This window comes from Peromyscus maniculatus, chromosome 7, assembly GCF_049852395.1.
Source record: "Peromyscus maniculatus bairdii isolate BWxNUB_F1_BW_parent chromosome 7, HU_Pman_BW_mat_3.1, whole genome shotgun sequence".
Classification (NCBI taxonomy): domain Eukaryota; kingdom Metazoa; phylum Chordata; class Mammalia; order Rodentia; family Cricetidae; genus Peromyscus; species Peromyscus maniculatus.
In genome coordinates, this window is record NC_134858.1 from 105,313,616 (window position 1) to 105,320,341 (window position 6,726).

A 6,726-nucleotide genomic window follows, 5' to 3' on the forward strand; every position below is an offset into this window, starting at 1 on the left:
CACAGCCGCTGGCAGGCTCCGCCCCCAGCCCCCCTGTCCTCCCCCCACCGACAAAATGGGGGCGTGGCCTCCAGAAGTGGCTGTAACTTGCCCGGCGCCTTGGGACACCGGGTAGAAACTCCTCCAAGTGCCGTATCAGTCTCGGATTTTTATCCGCGACCTAGAAAAGTGACAGCGTAAGACACTGTGTTTCTCTAAGGCTCTTGAGTGCGGTGTTCTTTTTGCATGCTGCCAGGCGGCCTTGCTAGACTCCCGACTTTCTAGGTGGCTAAGCGCACTAGAATTCAACTTAATTTTTGCCAACCCGCCCTGGGAACTGGTATGCTATTTGATTCACCACTCTTCGGTCCCCGGTGGTTTAGGGTACCTCTTTAGCCCTAGCCAGCTTTTCTTTCTGTGCGCTTCCTGACCAATCTTTTGACTTTGCGATTTACTTGTCAGCTAATGTATTAGACCACATTCGTGCTGTCCGGTCTGCAGCCGCAGGTTGAACTCACCTGGGGCGTTCCTGAATCAAAAATCTTGGTTTTCCATTTGGTCAGGTACATCAGCTTTTCACCTTATTATGGTTTGGGCTTCGGATCATTCTGTTTCAAGCCCTTGGCCGCGGTGGTGAACACCCTTAATTCCTGCTCGAAGAAGGCTTAGGCAGGAAGATTTTGAGTTCGGGGTTAACCTAGGCTACATCGAGAGGCTGTGTTTAAAAAAATAAAATTAGCCGGGGCGTAGTGGCCCACGCCTTTGATCCCAGCACTGGGAAGGCAGAGACAGGCGGATCTCTGAGTTGGAGGCCAGCCTGATCTACAAAGCAAGTTCCAGGACAACTAAGGCTATTACACAGAAACCCTGTCTCAATAAGCCAAATAAATAATAGAGATCAACTTAACATTAAACTCCCTTTCTCCCACCCCAGAGACACACTATTAGCTTTGAAATTCCCTTTCTGGGTTTAGACATCAGTTTCATTCTTAGTCCATCTTAACCTGTCATAGATATCTTGAGCCAGCTTTCCCAGAAGTCTCTTATTTTACAGAAGGATCAGGGGCGCCCATGGAGAAAAAAAAAAAAACTCAGTGAGAGCCACAGATAGCGAGACTGTGTCTCTTGTGGCAAATCTTTCAACCATATCCACAACCCACAAGTTGAAGTACCCAAGCCAAGTGATTGCTTGAAACTTTTGGAAAGTGGGCGGTGCCACAGCCAGGCCCTTTGAGCAGGTCTCTGCTGCCATCTACAGGATGTATTCAGACCTGCAGCCACCAGGACCTTTGTCCCACCCAAAGGCGTCTACCTCCAAAATGCATAAATCTCCTGGCCTAGGAATTGGTGACCTTGAAGACCTCCTCCATAACCTCCCACCACAACACATACAAAGATCCACAGGCTGCACGTGCACAGTTGTCAGAAAATTAGTTCCTAGCTAGCAGGAATTTGGTGCCCTCCTATCTATACAACTGCATCCCGTTGCTGATAACTACTTTGTGAAGGGTACTGCAACTATTTGTGGTAACTCTCTGTGTGCGACAGCTTACTCTGTCTTCTCCAGGATTGGCGACTCTGTCTTCTCCAGGCAACCTTTAAGCTAGCAACAAGCTATGAAGCAGAGGTCCCTAGATAAGAGCCTCCACTAATCATAAGAACACTTCCTGCAGACCAGGAAATGCTCTACCTGAACCCCATGGTCTCACTGAGACAGGGGGAAGGAAGACATGATCATCCCTTTAGACACACATTGAAAGCACACAAGAGAAACAAGCCCAGAGAGGGCAAGTGACCTGCTTGAAGTCAACAAGTAGTGGGAGAGTCTCTCCCCGCCCCCGCCCCCTCATTTCAACCCCAAAGCACAACCTCAAAGTTGGGCTCTCTCAAATAATGACCACTTCTCATGATGTTTCCTTCTTTGCTCTACTCAATCACATGTGCAAGTATACTCTGACACATGCACTCACACTGTTATGGAACATTATTTTAACTGGGCAAAGATGTGTTACATTTGTTTATGCTGCAGAATAGTACTTTAACTGTGTGAAGGAGTGCTACGTTTTGTTTATGCTGCATCTGTTTAATGATGTAAGGATGTGTGTTTAATGATGTAGAGATGTGTCACATTTGTTTCACCTTTCCTGCCTAAGGTACCTGATTGGTCTAATAAAAAGCAGAACAACCAATAGCTAGGCAGAGAAAGGATAGGTGGGGCTGGTAGACAGAATAAATAGGAAGAGGAGAAGAAGAAGGAGAGAAAGAAGGAGAAAAGAAGGAGGAGAGAAGTTAGACATCAGTCAGCCAGACATAGAGAAGCAGTGAAAGAAAGATAGATGGAAGAAAGGTAATAAGCCCCGAGGCAAAGAGCAGATAAACAGGTTAATTTAGAAGAGATAGCCAGAAATGTGCCTAAGCTAGGCTGATAAGGATAAGTCTCTATGTCAAGATTTGGGAGCTGGTTGGTGGCCTAAAAGAAAAAGCCTGATACACACACTGCATACAAGAGACACACACAGATATTCAGATACATAAATGTGTATGACATACATATGCACAGATACATATAGCCATGTGCAGGCACACACCCACACACATTTGCCTAGCTGCACCTAGGATCAGGTGGAATCATAGTCCCACCTAATAATCAAACCCCAGATGTAAGAGCTTGAAGGAAGCCATGCAATCTGGAAGCTTTTGCTGCTAGGAGGCTGAGGCAGGCACTGCCTTCTGTAGGCAACCAGTTTGAAGCTCGTGAACGCAAGGCTCAGCAAGGTCTCGTTCCCTATGAGCAGGATTCCACAAGGATAGGTAACTAAGGGTAGAAACTGGGCATCTCAGTGTGGGCCCTGTAAAAAATGTCTCTTTCTTAAAACAAAACCAGAAATGGGGTTTGGCTGTCAAGAGCACATTTGTTCTTTGAGAGGACCCAAGTTACATTCTCCATACCCAGGTGGGTCACAACCACCTGTGACTTTGCTTCCAGGGGATCCTGTACCTCTGCCTCCGTGGGCATCCACACTCATGTACGTCTGCACACAAACACATACACATAATTAAAAATAAAATTAATATTTTTAAATAGGGTTAAGCTGGGTGGTGGTGGCCCACACCTTTAATCCCAGCACATTGGAGGCAGAGGGAGGTGGATCTTTAAGTTTGAGGCTAGCTGGTCTACAGAGCAAGTTCCAGGACAGCCAGGGCTACAAAGAGAAACCTTGTCTCGAAAAACCAAACCAAACCAAAATAGAGCTAGATTTTAAGTACCCTAAAAAATTTTAATTGTGTTTTTAAGTTTGCTTGTTTATTTATTTGTTTGTTTGTTTGTTTTTCAGCTTTTAGGAACTTTATTTTCCGTCCACCTTTTCCCCCTTTGCTCAGGTGTCTGCAGAGGAGCTCAGGACCACTCAGTGGTGACTCCAAGCACTCAGTGGCCTGTACTGTGGGAGCTACTGACCAGTCCTTAGTAGCTGGCTGGGCACTCCAGCCTTCAGCAGGGGACTGCTGGATGGGTACAGAGGGCATCTGCACTCCCTCAGACCAGTCTGCCACCTGTGGGTAACAACAGTGAACTCAGTCTCCTCTGGTCTCTGTAGAAGTAAAGATCAGGCATAACCTCCCACGGGCGCTCACGGGAGGCAGTGCCATGCATGCAGAGTACTTCCGGGGCCAGCATCCACATCAGATCCATTGAGTGAGCTCCCTAGTTGTTGCATGGGATGGCAATGTTCACGTAGCACAGAGGAGAGTCTGTGTTACACAGAGCATTGGTGGGCAGGTTGACACAGGAGGGCTCTGTGAGGGGCTGGTGGTCAGCCTCGGGACCAGTCACCACCAGAAGCCACAGCTCCCCGAAGGCCGCTTGCATCTGGTTAGTGAAGGTGCCAGGCATGAAGGGGCAGCAATTGGAGTGCTCCAGTGGCGGCAGCAGCAAACTTCAGCAGGGTCACTGGCCAGTGTTCCCGGAGAAGATGATGCGGATGGACGCCGCCAGCAGGGTTCTCAATGGCAACAACAGCCCGAGCTGCAGGCAACGGCTTCCCTGGTCCTCTTCAGATTTATGATGTAGATACCATCGCTTTTCCTTTTGTAGGTGTGCCGTTCCATCTGAAAGTGAAGGTTGGTGCTACCTAAGTGGGTCCCTGCCTCAAGGAATTAGCGGACATGGAGGGCTCCCAACATTGTGTAAGTTTCCCTTTAAGTAATGACGGGAATCAAGAACAACACCATATGAACACATCCCCGGGCATTTCAGAAAGCATTCCATTTCTTTTTTGACCTTAAACTCACTGAGTAGACAAGGATGACCTTCAACTCCTCACCTTCCTGCCTCAACCTCTCAAGTGTTAGAACTACAGATGTGAGCCACCATACACTGCATTTTGTTAAAATTTATATTCATAGAAGTCAAACTTGCTTGCTGCAATTGTTCAGACCACACTGAAGTATAAAGGTAAGTAGCCCCATAAAGAATGCCTTTCCTGGGCTGTGAGATGGCTCAGTGGATAAGTGTGCACTTCCTACAGAAGCCCAGAGACATAGGTTCAATCCCTAGGATGTATACAAAGGTGGAAAGAAAGAACAGACTCCACAAAGTTGCCTTCTAACCTCTGCATTCACAGCGTGGCATGCTTACCCATCACATACACACACACACACACACACACACACACACACACACACACACACACACACAATTTAAATGTAAATGCCTATGATTATATAGACACATATATTTCCCATATCCATCATAAACAGAGGTTTTCCAGCTGTTCGCTTAGCCCAGGAAAATCAGAACGTGTAGCTCCTTCCCAATGCCTATGCTGCAGCAAGCACCTGGAATCATGTCCCCTTTCACACTATTGGAAAGATTCGAAACATAGGATGCTGGGCCTGGGCAGGCTGGGTTCATGGCAGCAGACTCTGCCACTTAGCCCTTGGTAGTAGTTGTGTTCAAGGGAACAGAGACTGAGGCCACTGAAGTAACTTACAGTGACCAAACAGACCATCCAGTAAGTGGCTGGTGGAGGGCAGCCCTGAAAGGGAACCTGCTCATGGTGAAAGGATAGAAAACAGATATTGAGGGAATATTGCTGTGTATTCCTGTGATCCATCTTGTGATTTTTCTGGGAGGGTGAAGGTAAAGGTGTCCTGCAGCAACAGGAATCCACACAGTGCCTGAAACAGAATACACTAGGAGAAATATCTCTTTGTATTTGGCTAGTGAGGACTTAAGGAGCGCCACTAGGTGGCAGTATGGGCCCAGCAGTCAAGGATGGAGTCCATTCAACGGGAGCAGTCAGGGATTGAAGAGGTAATAAGGGAATGGCCAGAGTTATTCACAAAGCTTGAATGAAGCAAGTAGGTGGGCAGTTTGGGCAGAACAGGGGCACACAACAGTTCCCAGCACACAGGTGAGATGCATAACACTGTTAAATCCACAAAAGACTATTGGAGAGCCAAACCCCTTGGGGACATTGGTTTGCACAGAACTTCCCCATCCTTGACCTCTCTGGAGATGCTTTCAAGGGAATACAGGTGCTCTGATACAGATAGAGTAAGGACAGAGAAGGATACTAAGGAGTTTGAAGGTTACCTTGACCTAGAGGCAAAGTATATGGAAGGTAATAAGGCTTTGGTTGTAACCCACTACTTGCTAGCTATAAGATCTAAGGTACAGTGTGGGCGGTGGTGGCACACACATTTAATCCCAGCATTCAGGAGGCAGAACCAGGCAGATCTCTGTGAGTTCGAGGCCAGCCTGGGCTACAGAGAGAGTTCCAGGAAAGGTGCAAAGCTACACAGAGAAACCCTGTCTCGGAAAAAAAAAAAAAAAAAGATTAAAAAAAAAAAAGATCTAAGGTACAGTGTAATCTGTGTTTTAGTTTCCACACATAACAGACGGCATTATCTATGGTTGTTGTGACTGCTAATAAAACTGGAACTTGCTGAGTGTCCAGCACACAGTAGGTATTCAGTAGTTACAGTAAACTGGAAGGGACACGGTCTTGGGGTAGAGTGCTTGAAATGTGGCATCAGAAGGTCCAAGTTCAAAATCACAGCTCTGGGGGGCAGAGAAATTGGTCAGCAAATCAAGGTGCTTGCCACCAAGCCTGACAACCTTTGCTGAGCCCTAGGACTCACATGGTTATCCTCTGACTCCACACGAGTGCCATGGCACCTGCAAACACTTGAACACACACACACATACACAGACATTTAAAAAAGAAAATTACAGCTCAGTTGCATGATGACACCTGTGAAATCCCCTTATCTTCTTAGCAATGTGGCAATAGTTCCTACAGAAGAGTTAGGAGCCATACAGGGATCCCATGCTTTCTAGATACTCCGGCTCTACCCCACCCATATTCCAAGAAACTGGCTTCTTACTCTATTCTGGGAGCTCTGAAGCTTAACTTCCCCTTCGGGGCAGCTACAGAGAACTGGATCCTTTGGAGTCATTTCTGATCTTCATTAAGTACTCTTTCCTTTTCACAGAGTCTTATCTTCAGCTCTCTATCTTGGGTGGGGCACCCAGAGCCTTATCTGTGCTGGGGAAAGCCCAGATGCTATTATTCAAAGTCCTGTACACTGCCAGAAACCTGTCAGTCCTGCCAAAGATCTTTTAGCCACCCTTTCTGAGGAACCTGGGTGGAGTGACATGTGTCAAGGGAAGAAACACACATACTGGACAGTGATGGGTGTGGAAGTAGTGGGTGCTACTGCCTCTCTAGATCCCATCTCCCC

The 6,726-nt window shown here is 47.1% G+C and overlaps 1 pseudogene; it reads right to left on the minus strand.

Annotated features, from left to right (window-relative positions):
* Positions 1 to 93: 93 nt before the first annotated feature.
* Positions 94 to 4,086, minus strand: LOC102921739 (small ribosomal subunit protein uS2 pseudogene; annotated as a pseudogene).
* Between the last annotated feature and the right edge of the window lie 2,640 nt (positions 4,087 to 6,726).